Source organism: Bombina bombina, chromosome 11 (assembly GCF_027579735.1).
Source record: "Bombina bombina isolate aBomBom1 chromosome 11, aBomBom1.pri, whole genome shotgun sequence".
NCBI lineage: Eukaryota > Metazoa > Chordata > Amphibia > Anura > Bombinatoridae > Bombina > Bombina bombina.
The window spans coordinates 132349298-132364735 of record NC_069509.1 but is presented as its reverse complement, the minus strand read 5'-3'; positions in this window follow the sequence as shown (position 1 = coordinate 132364735).

The following is a 15438-nucleotide window of genomic DNA, read 5'->3' as shown; positions in this document are numbered from 1 at the left end:
GCCCTACCACACCCTGCGAAGCACAAGCGAAGGGAAAGACATAGCCTTCCGTCCCAGGGGTTATCTACTCCGTTGGAGGTCTCTGAGAGATTATCCGATGATGAGGACACCTCCGACTCGTCTCTAAGGGCGCTCTCTCTGGGACAGAATCAGCGTCTTCATAACCTCCGGCTACGGAGGAGCCTGATTTTAAGTTTAAGATGGAGCATTTGCGCTTTTTACTAAAAGAAGTGCTTGCTGCGGTGGAGGTTCCAGAACCGAAAGTTCTGGAAGAACTTTTGATCCCTAAACTAGATAGGGTTTATGAGGACAGGGTGGTGCCTCAGGCCTTCCCAGTTCCCGTGAATATTGCTCCTATTATTAAGAATGAGTGGGAGATACTTGGCTCGTCCTTTTCTCCCTCTACCTCTTTTAAGAAGCTGTTCCCCATTTAGGGCTCTCCGCTTGAGCTATTGGGGGGGGCATTCCTAAGGTGGATGGAGCTATTTCCACACTCGCCAAGCGGACGACTATTCCCCTTGAGGATAGTTCGTCGTTCAAAGTGCCCATGGACAAAAAATTGGAATCTATGTTGAGAAAGATGTTCCAACTCACGGGGTTTGTTTTCCAACCGGCAGCGGCGATCGCTGTGGTGGCTGGAACGGCTACCTACTGGTGTGACGAATTGTCAGCCATGGTCGAGGTGGAGACTCCCCTCGAGGAGATACAGGAAAAGATTAAGGCCTTAAGGGTCGCAAATTCTTTTATCTGTGATGCAAATATGCAGGTTATTCGCCTGAATGCTAAGGCGTCAGGTTTCTCTGTTCTAGCCCATAGAGCTCTGTGGTTAAAGTCGTAGTCTGCTGACATGACTTCCAAATCTAGATTACTATCTCTCCTGTTTCAGGGGAAAGTTCTTTTTGGTCCATGCCTGGACTCTATTATATCCACGGTCACGGGAGGCAAGGGTGCTTTCCTACCGCAGGATAAGAAGAATAAGCCTAAGGGCTCTACATTTCGTCCCTTTCGCTCGGACAAATCTCAACGCCAGCAGCCTGCTGCGAAGACTGAGCAGTTAAAGGGATCTTGGAAACCGGCTCAATCTTGGAACAAGTCCAAGCAGAGCAAAAAGCCCGCCTAGACAAAGTCGGCATGAAGGGGCGGCCTCCGATCCGTCTCTGGATCGCAGGGGGGCAGACTATCTCTGTTTGCAGAGGCTTGGATTGAAGACGTACAGGATCCTTGGGTTCTGGACGTTAACACCCAGGGTTACAGGATAGAGTTCAAGACTCATCCGCCCAGAAGCAGATTCCTCCTGTCAAATCTATCTTCAAGACCAGAAAAGAGAGATGCCTTTCTAGAGTGCGTAAGCGATCTCTCCTCTCTTGGAGTAATTATTCCAGTACCTTTAGCAGAAAGGGGTCTAGGGTACTATTCAAACCTTTTCGTGGTCCCAAAGAAGGAGGGCACATTCTGCCCGATTCTGGACCTAAAGTGCCGGAACAAGTTTCTGTCAGTTCCATCGTTCAAAATGGAGACGATCAGATCGATTCTGCCTTTAGTTCAAGAGGGGCAATTTATGACAACGATAGACTTTAATGATGCTTACCTTCACGTGCCAATCCACGGGGACCACTTCAGGTTTCTAAGATTCACCTTTCTGGACCAACACTTCCAGTTTGTGGCCCTGCCATTCGTTCTGGCGACTGCCCCAAGAGTTTTTATGAAGGTTCTGGGAGCGCTGCTCGCGGTAGCGAGAGCCAGAGGTATTGCGGTAGCTCCTTATCTGGATGATATCCTGGTTCAGGCTCCTTCCTACAGTCTCGCCGAGGACCACTCAAGGACTCTTCTTCTTCTCCTTCGATCCCACGGATGGATGATAAACGATGGGAAAGAGTTCTCTGGTTCCCAGCATCAGGGTGGAGTTCCTGGGCACGATCATAAATTCCATAGCTATGAAAATATTCCTGACAGATCAGAGACGTTCCAAATTCGCGTCCAGCTGTCTTGCCCTTCAGACCTCCTCAAGGCCATCTGTGGCCAGGTGTATGTAGGTGATTGGACTCATGGTTTCCAGCATAGATGTCATTCCTTTCAAAGTAACAGGACAAATAAAGAGAGCCCATTATAACGGGTGAAACGCGTTGAAGGAAGTAAGCTGTTTTTTCTCCTGTTAAAGAACAAAACATCTAACTAGGTACCTAGTATAACCCGCGCATGATACACGCTAAGTGCGGGTCTATCTACTTTGGAATAAAGTCTACAACTGCCGGGATCCTGTCGACACCTCTCACGCAAAGAGCCGCAAGCAGTGGCAACCGTCACAGTGAGACGCCGACCTGAGAGATCAGCGAGCTGGTAAGACTGAAAGCCTAACTATACACACACAGGCTGCTTTGGCTGTCCAGTGGGGCGAACGCCGTCATTCCGTCTTCCCTTGAAGGTAAGCAGTGATATACCAAGTTGCCGTCCTGACACCAAGGGGGTCTGGTGTATTGTATGATATCTGCTTCAAGACTGTCTTATTCACTTATAGCAACAAAGTTTAAGAAAAGCTAACATCTGCAACTTACTTATTTGCTTTTACACACCAACAAGAAGTTAAATTGTTACAAGTTGCAACATTAATCAATGGTTTTGTACTTTCTCATGTCCTTTTAAACTGGTGTTTTTCATCTTGGAGTAATCCACTATATTTTTGGTTTTAATTTTAATTTTAATTTCTATTTTTATTTTTTAAATTTTTTGAACCCATAAGTGGTTTCTATTTTTGAGGTGGTATTCTGGCAAAGTATATCCTTTTATATTTATTATTATTATATTGGCTATAGTAACTGTTTTATGCAATTTTAAACTAATATCTTTTAATTTTCTGTTGATTTTGGACTTGAAGTCCATGGAATAAATGTGTTGGTTACCTCAAGCTTATTAGCGCCCTCTCTTTATTTGTCCTTGTTATGGTATAGCCCGAGTATCGAGGGCTAATACCAGATGAAAGATGCCCTTAATACGGGAATAGCAACACACAGACCCAGTTAATACACCGAACGGGGAAAATACACGAAATCCTTCTCTCCTGGAACAGGCAAAAGAATAATTCAAAGTAGCAATTCCCCCCAAACACGAGACCAAGCTCCGTCTTGAGGGTAAAACAGGAATCTCATTTATTGAGGGCTACATGCCCAGTATTTAAGCAGGTCTCCCACCTGGTGGACACTCCCCTAGGGGACCAGATGGGAGGCTGGGACAAGTATAGTACATTAGCCATACCCCCTCCTCTCTATCCTGGAGATAATTGGGAAGAAATCCAATTATCTCCATGGATAGAGGACAAACGCCCTTTTACAGGATACAATAAAGATACATTACATAAACAATTAAACAATCAAACACAAGCAAACAATGGATTCCTTCCTGGCACCTAGCAGTCTGGACTCTGGAGGTGATTAAACAAGGTGAAAGCGTATCACCTAAACCTAATTACAGTAAACAATAGCTGATGCCTGGAAACCTGTATCAGAAAATACAGTTCAATTGCCATGGAGCCAAAGTCTTTCACATAGTCTTTCGTTATATGAATGGGCTCCATGGCATAGCTATCTGGGGTATCACTGTTCAAATAGGGCAAGCACCGAACGAACCGGCCTTCGTTTCCCTGCAGGGGAAAATCAAGCGTTTCAACATGGGGCCATAGTCTAAAGGCAGCAGGCGGGCAACCAGGCTCCTCCAATGCACATTGGTCTTGTCACATCTCTCCCCTTTTCCAAACAGACTAACAGGGTATCTGACCTCCTGCCGGTCAGTGCCCTGGTTAGTCCAACAACCCACCCACAATAAATGGTTACTACACCTGGGTAGAGGAGAAACTTGTCCATGTCCAGGTGCCTCACCACGGCTGTGCGGGGGACTGGTAGGCTGCCTTGGTGGGTTGCTGAGTGGGCAGAGACCAGCGGTACTCTGCCCTGGTGCCAGCGCTACCACTGAAGTAGCCTGGTTGGAGCCTGGTTTTGGGAGGGGGAGACCGACTGTCTCCCCTTTGGCTAAACAGCCCTGTTGCTGGGGGACAGGACTGACCATCCCTACCCCCTCTGCTGTAAGTGCAGAGACCACGGTCCCATCTGCCCGGTTGTGGGGCTTACTGTCTCCCCTGGGTATGTCAAGCTGCCGCTGGGGAGAGGGGATAACAAGCTCCTCTCCCATACATACTTCCAGCCACGGGGGAGGGAGACCGGCTGTCTCTGCTCCCAATACCGAGTCCTGCTGTTGGGGAAAGGAGACTGGGCTCTCTATTCCCTGTAACACACACTGCTGTTGGGGAGCAGGACCGACCATCTCTGCCCCCGGTAGCTCAGTGTGCCGCTGGGGAATGGAGACTGGGCTCCCAATTCCCTGTACATTGCTCTGCCGCTGGGGAATGGAGACTGGGCTCCCAATTCCCTGTACATTGCTCTGCCGCTGGGGAATGGAGACTGAGCTCCCAATCCCCTGCAGGACTGGTGGATAGACCTCTGTCCCATCTCCACCGGCCACCTGGGGTCCTTTCCAGTAAATCTCCACAATATCTTCTCAGCTGATGGGGTCTGGATCTGGGTCTGTCACCTTGCTGTCCTGCTGAGCCTTCCCAATGGAGTGGAGGAGATCTCGGTAGTCCTGCTCTAGCTCCCACTCCAGGGTTGCTAGGTGAGCCAGGTCTGGCTCTACCTCATGGGGGTCATCCCAGTCATGTCTAGCCTCCCTCTCGTAGAAAATGTCCTGAAGTCTGGTCTGGGCAGGGCTCCCGAAGTCAGGCTCTGCAAAGGACTCCCATAACAAGCCAGGACCATCGAACTCCTCTCCCTCTGGCTTGTCATGCTCGGCTGTCCAGGGTATATACTGTGCCATATACCACCAGAGCGCCTGGTAGGCATCCTCCAGCCATAGCTCCTGCCATACCCGGTGCTCTAGTTCCTTCACCCATTCCTCAAGGGGCTGCTCTCCCAGGAAGGGCATCCGCAGGGCCACTTGCTTCTGCAACCGCTGCTCTTCACTGGGGAGACTCTCACCCCGCTGGTATTGTACATTATCCAGGGCCTGGTACCAGATGCCTTTCCTTAATGCATCCCGGCCATCCAGGTCCTTCTCCTCATATAACACTGCTGGTTCCATTCTTTTGCTTTTAGGGTCACTGTACTGGGACATGCGTTGCCCCCAACTTGTAACTCCATGGAATGGTGTCTCTTGTAGCTGTCCTTCTGGCTGTGGGAACAATCCCGCCGCTTGCCACCAATTGTTACGGTATAGCCCGGGTATCGAGGGTTAATACCAGATGAAAGATGCCCTTAATACGGGAATAGCAACACACGGACCCAGTTAATACACCAAACGGGGAAAATACATGAAATCCTTCTCTCCTGGAACAGGCAAAAGAATAATTCAAAGTAGCAATTCCCCCCAAACACGAGACCAAGCTCCGTCTTGAGGGTAAAACAGGAATCTCATTTATTGAGGGCTACATGCCCAGTATTTAAGCAGGTCTCCCACCTGGTGGACACTCCCCTAGGGGACCAGATGGGAGGCTGGGACAAGTATAGTACATTAGCCATACCCCTCCTCTCTATCCTGGAGATAATTGGGAAGAAATCCAATTATCTCCATGGATAGAGGACAAACGCCCTTTTACAGGATACAATAAAGATACATTACCTAAACAATTAAACAATCAAACACAAGCAAACTATGGATTCCTCCCTGGCACCTAGCAGTCTGGACTCTGGAGGTGATTAAACAAGGTGAAAGCGTATCACCTAAACCTAATTACAGTAAACAATAGCTGATGCCAGAAAACCTGTATCAGAAAATACAGTTCAATTGCCATGGAGCCAAAGTCTTTCACATAGTCTTTTGTTATACGAATGGGCTCCATGGCATAGCTATCTGTGGTATCACTGTTCAAATAGGGCAAGCACCGAATGACCCGGCCTTCGTTTCCCTGCAGGGGAAAATCAAGAGTTTCAACATGGGGCCATAGTCTAAAGGCAGCAGGCGGGCAACCAGGCTCCTCCAATGCACAGTGGTGAGATTGGTCTCGTCACAGTCCTGTTGCTTTGTTCTTTGTGACCATTTTAGGAAGGTGGTCTGGGAGTGGCCTGCGGTAACCTTCAGGCTTTAGCGCTTTGTTTTCTCTTGCTCATGTCATTCCTTTCGCCAGGTTCCATCTAAGACCTCTGCAGTTATGCATGTTGAGACAATGGAACAGCGATCACTCAGATCTTTCCCAACAGATCTCTCTGGACAATCGAGCAAGGGTATCCCTCTCTTGTTGGGTCTGTCCGGGGCAGCTGTCCCAGGGGACATCCTTCTTGAGAACATCCTGGGAGATTGTGACCACGGATGAAAGTCTATCAGGATGGGGAGCTGTTTGGGGTGCCAGAAGAGCACAGGACAGGTGGACTCAAGAGGAGTCGACCCTACCGATAAATATCCTGGAATTACAAGCAATATTCAATGCTCTGAGGGCTTGGCCCCTCTTGGGGTTGTCCCGCTTCATCAAGTTCCAGTCGGACAACATTACCTCAGGGGCGTATATAAGCCATCAAGGGGTAACGAGAAGCTCCCTAGCCATGAGGGAGGTGTCTCGGATTCTGGAATGGGCAGAGACCCACAACTGTTCATTCTCAACAATCCACATCCCGGGTGTGGACAACTGGGAAGCGGATTTCCTCAGCAGACAATCGTTTCATCCAGGGGAATCGTCTCTCCATCCCAAGGTGTTTGCAGAGATCTGCATCAGATGGGGGACGCCGAAGATAGATCTCATGGCATCCAGACTTAACTTCAAGCTACCCAGATACGGGTCGTGGTCCAGGGATCCCCAGGCAGAGCTGACAGATGCCTTGGCGGTACCTTGGGAGTTCAACCTAATTTACAGATTTCCACCATTGCCACTTCTTCCTCAAGTGGTGGTCCGCATCAAACAGGAGCAAGTCTCGACCATTCTGATTGCTCCGTTGTGGCCACGGAGGACGTGGTTTGCGGATTTGGTGGGAATGTCGTCGTCTCCTCCATGGAGGTTACCCTGTCGCAGAGATCTGCTACTTCAGGGCCCCTTTCTTCACCAAAATCTCGATTCTCTGAGGCTGACTGCACCTAGTCTTGGCCAAGAGAGGGTTCTCGGAAAGAGTGATTGATACTCTCATTCAGGCTAGGAAACTGGTCACTCGGCGCATCTATCATAAGGTGTGGAGGACCTATTTATCCTGGAGTGAGGAACGTGGATATCCCTGGCTCAAGATTAGGGTATCCAGGATTCTGGCTTTTCTTCAAGATGGTTTGGATAAGGGCCTTGCCGCTAGTTCCTTAAAGGGACAGATTTCTGCCTTATCGGTGCTATTACACAGGAAGCTAGCGGAGCTTCCTGATGTTCAGTCCTTTGTGCAGGCTTTGTCTAGAATCAGGCCGGTATTTAGACCTTCTGCTCCTCCTTGGAGCTTGAATTTGGTTCTTAAGGTTTTGTAGAGGGCTCTGTTTGAGCCTATGCATGCGCTTGACATTAAGATTCTCTCCTGGAAGGTTCTGTTTCTTCTGGCTATTGCATCGGCTTGCAGAGTCTCTGAGTTAGCGGCCTTGCAATATGAATCCCCTTACCTGGTTTTTCACGCCGTTAAGGCTGTGCTTTGCACTGGGTTGTTTTTTTACCCCCAAGGTGGTATCAGATCGTAACATCAATCAGGAGATAGTAGTTCCTTCTTTGTGTCCTAGCCCTTCTTCGCCCAAGGAAAGGTTACTTCATAACTTGGATGTGGTTCGAGCCTTGAAGTTTTACCTTCAGGTCACAAAAGATTTCAGACAGACTTCGCCTTTGTTTGTGGTGCATTCGGAGAAGCGTAGGGGGCAGAGGTCCTCTTCCACTTTACTGTCCTTTTGGTTGAGGAGCATTATCCGTTTTCACCTATGAGACAGCGGGACCTAAGCCTCCTCAGAGGATTACGGCTCACTCAGCTAGAGCTGTGGCCTCTTCTTGGGCCTTTAAGAACGAGGCCCCTGTGGAGCAGATTTGTAAGGTGGCTACTCTTCCTTACATACATTTGTTAAATTTTACGAATTTGATGCTTTTGATTCAGCTTTTGATTCAGCGGAAGCTGTTTTTGGGAGAAAGGTTCTACAGGCTGTGGTGCCCTCCTACTTTTGCCCTCCCAATTTTTTTCATTCAGTGTCCTCTAGAGCTTGAGTATTTGTTCCTACAAGTAATGCATGAAGCAGTGGACTCTCCTCCCATTAAGATGGAAAACATAAATTATGCTTACCTGATAATTTCATTTCCATCTGTGGGAGGAAAGTCCACTGCTCCCGCCCATTTGCTCCGGTGGGCGGACCTACATTTAATTTTATTCTTCGGGCACCATTTATACCCGGATATTTCTCCTACTGTTCCTTGTTCCCTTGGCAGAATGACTGGGGGATGAGGGGAGTGGGGGAGGTATTTAAGCCTTTGGCTGGGGTGTTTTTGCCTCCTCCTGGTGGCCAGGTTCTTAATTCCCACAAGTAATGAATGAAGCACTGGACTCTCCTCCCACAGATGGAAATGAAATTATCAGGTAAGCATAATTTATGTTTTTTTCTTTCATGATTCAGATAGAGCATGACATTTTAATCAACTTTCTAATTTACTCCTATTATCAATTTTTCTTTGTTCTCTTGCTATCTTTATTTTAAAAGTAGGAATGTAAAACTTAGCAGCCAGACCATTTTAGGTTCAGCACTATGGATAGTGCTTGCTTATTGGAGGCATACATTTACCCACCAATAAGCAAGCATAACCCAGGTTCTCAACCAAAAATAGGCCGGCTCCTATGCATCACATTCCTACTTTTGAAATAAAGATAACAAGAGAACAAAGAAAAATTGATAATAATGCTATGATATATGTATAGCATATGTGAGTACAGACCTGCTTAACCCCTTGTATCCTAGTTATATGATTGTAGCATCAGGACAGCTCCCACACACGTGACTGCAACGGCTTTATACCGGTATCTCCACGGAGGTGAGAAGCCTTGTGAGTCTGTCAGATTGGGACTTTATCCGGACGAATAAGGTAATAGAAATCCTGATATTGGGACTGTCTGACAATTTGTTTGGATGCTCATATCCTTGGGAGTTTTTAGTGGTCGATAACGGCTTTTCTCTCTCTTTTGTTCTGTGGTGGCAACATTAAGGTTTTATCTATACATATCGGAGACGTCCGATTTTTATACAAGTTTTATATGTCTTATTGCTTGTTTGCTATAATTGCTTGATACTTTTATTTAATTAAACTGGCATAGCCATTGTTTATATTTTGCTTATACAAGTACTCTTGTTTTTTATATATATGCTCTGATTGAAGGGATATCCCGTTTATCTAATTGTCTCTTACACACCTTTAGCCTTGGCGCATCTATTTACTGCTTTTCTTATTTGTTATTTTTACCTATTGTGAGGGATACTTAGGTAACATTAGGAGTTTGGTGCAGTACTCAACGCACACTACTTTGTCGAAAATAGATGGGGGTGGAGGTGAGCGCCAAAAAAGGCTGAGGTAGGGAATGGGGACACCTGTTAGACTGATAGAGCGGTGTCCACAATGTAGGTTCTCTTGTTGACGTTGGTGGAATCGATGTACAAATAGTATAATAACTATAAATTAGTTGTAAACTTTAAGAATGTATATCAATGTTTAATCCACACAAAAATGTTAAAATATCTCAGATCTACTTAAAAACATACACAGTCCTAAAAATAGAAATAAAAATAACAATCATATAAAATCATGGATCCATGTTACAATAAAATAAATGCAAAAAATGGGAATGCACAATAAAAACCTTTTTGCAATAATTGATCTTATAGACCAAGTATCCTAATTAGGCCACGTGTCCTAATTGGAGTAGTTTATTTAGAAACAGTCCAGATGGTGGTGAATGTTCTTATGGTTATATTTGTCCAATTAAATCACAATATGGCAAAAAAAAAATTAGTGTCTCTGTCCGTGACCAATTCTGAAATAATTCCAAAGCAGTGTGTGTCCTGTGCCTGAAATGGTGAGAAAATGGAAAATCCAAAAATGTGTGATCACTTAATGTGAAAAAAAGGTGAAAAAAATGTAGAAAAAATGTAGAAAAAATTTAGAAAAAATGTGTAACCTTGCAAAAAATGTGAGAATCCTCCAGTTTATGTGGCAAAAAGTGAGTATTCAAGGTGATTAAAAAAGTGTCCAATGTGATATAGTGATTTCTGTGCAATGAAGTTGTAGCTCAGTATGATCCAATCAAAAACCAAATAACATTGTGCAAAAACCTGTAAAGAAAACAAACAATACTATAATATATACAAACTGTTAAGTGGGTATATCAGTATTATGCTTACTCAAATCAGTCGACGCGTTTCGGCCATGTACTCCTGGCCTTTATCAAGACTAACATTGTGAGTAAGCTGAGAGAATTTATAGGAGCTGTTGCTAATGTTTGGGCGCCAAAAAGCTAGTAGGCCACGCCCCCTTCCTGTTAGGTGCATTGTGGGTATGGGCAAAAGTTTAGTTTTAAAATGTACTCTTAAAAGATCAAAATATTAATTTATGAGTCTTAACTATTATTGTGTTCTTGGGGCCATTTCAATTTGGGCTATTTGCTTTGTCTATGTGCCCTTAGTTGGCATCCTAAGTATGATAAATTTGTATTCCACCTACACTTCCGGTTTCGCTAGTGTTTGTCATGTTTACTTCCGGTTTTTCTAATGTTGGCTCATATCCTGTGGGTTAGTGATGCTATCATACTTCGATAGCTATCTATTTAGGTATTGACCTAACTCCCTTTGTATATCATATGGCGACTACTTTATCTTTTAGCTAAAGCTGCCTTTACTTTCATTCTTTCTCTTTATTACCTCTGTTCGGCACATATTTATACTTCCGGTTAGCGCATATTAGCACTTCCGGTTTCGCTATGTCATAGCACTTCCGGTTTCTGTTGTTTTCCGGTATCGTGATTGTCTAATACTTCCGGTTTCGATAGGTTACACTACCACACAGAGACTAATGTGAGAATAAATCTAAGCTGCCTATTAATAAGTGCTGGATATATGGCGGTATGTTTGGGTACATGAGTGAATATTGTGATGTAACCAAATCCAAGTACCTATGGTATAGTTTGTGTTACCATACTCAGACTCGAGTAAATTAGTAAAACAATTTTAAATTATTTAAAATAATTTAAAATAAAATAATAATAATATAAGATAATTAAAATATTAAAATAATCTAAATAATCCAAAATACAGTTCACCAAAAATGCAATCAGGATAACACTGATACTAATAGAATGCCATATGGAACTGGCTATACAATGAATACCTCCTAAAATCAGAGTGACAGTAGTACAAATAACTGCTCAAGCTCATATTTCAACAGAATGCCAAATCAAAAATGGTTTCAAATTGCTTAAAATATGTTCAAACTTCTTAAAATACCCCAAACTTTTCTAAAAGCTTTTAGAATATTTTTAAAATACAAAATCCCAGAATTATTATAATCCTCATTGTATTAGTATTTAATTCTAAATTCTAAAAATATTCTAAAAATATTTTAAAAATATTCTAAAAGCTTTTAGAAAAGTTTGGGGTATTTTAAGAAGTTTGAACATATTTTAAGCAATTTGAAACCATTTTTGATTTGGCATTCTGTTGAAATATGAGCTTGAGCAGTTATTTGTACTACTGTCACTCTGATTTTAGGAGGTATTCATTGTATAGCCAGTTCCATATGGCATTCTATTAGTATCAGTGTTATCCTGATTTCATTTTATTTTATCTTATTCCATGTAACCCAATTGTATTTTTATTGTATTTTTGGTGAACTGTATTTTGGATTATTTAGATTATTTTAATATTTTAATTATCTTATATTATTTTATTTTAAATTATTTTAAATAATTTAAAATTGTTTTACTAATTTACTCGAGTCTGAGTATGGTAACACAAACTATACCATAGGTACTTGGATTTGGTTACATCACAATATTCACTCATGTACCCAAACATACCGCCATATATCCAGCACTTATTAATAGGCAGCTTAGATTTATTCTCACATTAGTCTCTGTGTGGTAGTGTAACCTATCGAAACCGGAAGTATTAGACAATCACGATACCGGAAAACAACAGAAACCGGAAGTGCTATGACATAGCGAAACCGGAAGTGCTAATATGCGCTAACCGGAAGTATAAATATGTGCCGAACAGAGGTAATAAAGAGAAAGAATGAAAGTAAAGGCAGCTTTAGCTAAAAGATAAAGTAGTCGCCATATGATATACAAAGGGAGTTAGGTCAATACCTAAATAGATAGCTATCGAAGTATGATAGCATCACTAACCCACAGGATATGAGCCAACATTAGAAAAACCGGAAGTAAACATGACAAACACTAGCGAAACCGGAAGTGTAGGTGGAATACAAATTTATCATACTTAGGATGCCAACTAAGGGCACATAGACAAAGCAAATAGCCCAAATTGAAATGGCCCCAAGAACACAATAATAGTTAAGACTCATAAATTAATATTTTGATCTTTTAAGAGTACATTTTAAAACTAAACTTTTGCCCATACCCACAATGCACCTAACAGGAAGGGGGCGTGGCCTACTAGCTTTTTGGCGCCCAAACATTAGCAACGACTGATTTGAGTAAGCATAATACTGATATACCCACTTAACAGTTTGTATATATTATAGTATTGTTTGTTTTCTTTACAGGTTTTTGCACAATGTTATTTGGTTTTTGATTGGATCATACTGAGCTACAACTTCATTGCACAGAAATCACTATATCACATTGGACACTTTTTTAATCACCTTGAATACTCACTTTTTGCCACATAAACTGGAGGATTCTCACATTTTTTGCAAGGTTACACATTTTTTCTAAATTTTTTCTACATTTTTTCTACATTTTTTTCACCTTTTTTTCACATTAAGTGATCACACATTTTTGGATTTTCCATTTTCTCACCATTTCAGGCACAGGACACACACTGCTTTGGAATTATTTCAGAATTGGTCACGGACAGAGACACTAATTTTTTTTTGCCATATTGTGATTTAATTGGACAAATATAACCATAAGAACATTCACCACCATCTGGACTGTTTCTAAATAAACTACTCCAATTAGGACACGTGGCCTAATTAGGATACTTGGTCTATAAGATCAATTATTGCAAAAAGGTTTTTATTGTGCATTCCCATTTTTTGCATTTATTTTATTGTAACATGGATCCATGATTTTATATGATTGTTATTTTTATTTCTATTTTTAGGATTGTGTATGTTTTTAAGTAGATCTGAGATATTTTAACATTTTTGTGTGGATTAAACATTGATATACATTCTTAAAGTTTACAACTAATTTATAGTTATTATACTATTTGTACATCGATTCCACCAACGTCAACAAGAGAACCTACATTGTGGACACCGCTCTATCAGTCTAACAGGTGTCCCCATTCCCTACCTCAGCCTTTTTTGGCGCTCACCTCCACCCCCATCTATTTTCTACTTTCATATTGGGTACACTAGGGACCCGCTGAGGAGAGCCAGAGGTATTTCATATCCCCTTTCCCTTCTGTTATCTGCGCAGGATATACACTTTTATCGTTTAACTGCACACTACTTTGTCTATGTTTTTATTACTGAAAGACATTATTGAAGTCCTTAGGGTAACACAGTTATATTAAACAATAAATCATAGATGTCACATGTATCTCAATACTACTTCTAGGGGTGTCCCAAAGCAAAGAGCCTGGAGGAAAAATTGTGAGATGCGGCATTCTTTTGCGAAACGAATGCGAATATGGCTGTAGGCAGTGTCATCCGTTTTGTTTCAGCCTTGGATATATCACTGTGAAAGAGTAACACACAGAGATCTGTGATAATCCACATCTTTGTGCACTGCATTTAAACACTGACATATCCAGTGCCGAAACTAAACGTACGCCGCCATCTCCAGCCATATTAATTTCTCAAATGAATCTCGAATCCCGAAACTGCCCATGCCTACTGGAAACTACTTGACTAGATGTAGTGTACTGTAGACTAATTGTATATATATTTCTTATTTACACAGCTTATGTAACAATGTACTGCTTTACACACAGGGCTATTACTGTCAGAGATAATGGAAAAAAGATTTGAACACAAATGGAACTGAATTGTCAGGGTGAAACAAAGCTACAGAATCTACAAATTAATTCAAATTGTAGGTTTTCAACTTGCTATTTCCAACAAAGATATACAGATATAATCAGCATTCTGTCTGCAGATGACTGAAAACACTGCCAGGACCTTTTAAGCTATTAAAGGTTTATGTGTTTTTTTTGCACTTTTTATGCTGATTATTCAGTTAATTTATTTATTGGATTGAAGAACTTTAGTTTAGTGACTCCTTTGATATGAAGGATTTTTTTCAGCATGTAGTTTCCATAGGTAAGTATATAAAAAAGTGCAAGGTATAATAATGTTGGTGCTACAGTACCAGTGGTGTAATAATGCTGGTGCAACAATACTAGGGGTGTAATAATGCTGGTGCAACAATACTAGGGGTGTAATAATGCTGGTGCTACAATAATGCTGGTGCTACAATACTAGGGGTGTAATAATGCTGGTGCAACAATACTAGGGTGTAATAATGCTGGTGCAACAATACTAGGTGTGTAATAATGCTGGTGCTACAATGCTAGGGGTGTAATAATGCTGGTGCTACAATACTAGGGGTGTAATAATGCTGGTGCTACAATACTAGGGTGTAATAATGCTGGTGCTACAATACTAGGGGTGTAATAATGCTGGTGCTACAATACTAGGGGTGTAATAACGCTAGTGCTACATTCAGAGCTACAGTGCCAGGGGTATAATAATGGAGAAAAAATATTAGGAAAAAAGCGAACAGAAAATGGAGCACTCACAAAAAATGGCATAGATGGCTACTCAGTGTAGGTAAATGTAATTAAAAATTAACATTTATTGATAATTATAGGATTAAAAACTACTGTTATGGTAGTAAATAAGACTTAGATTAAAATAAATACACACATAGAAAGTGGCTGTCTAATCCACAAAATACACCATAAACACAATAGTTATTAAACCAAATAAGTAAGTGTTGAAAGCTTGGGCAGAGATATACCAAACACGGTTCGCGGATTGCACAAACTCTATCTGCAAAAAGAGGATTGACCTCAACCAATTATACTGTCTAGTGCATTACTGGACCGGTATGTGTCTGTCCAAGTCAAATAACCATAATAGAATACAGTGTCTATAAGGGTGTAAACAGCATGAATACACTAGCGAATAGCACAGCAGTAATAGTGCTTGAATATTGAGAGCTTGGGCAGAGACATACCAAAGACGGTTCGCGGATTGCACAGAAACTGTCTGCAAAAAGAGGATTG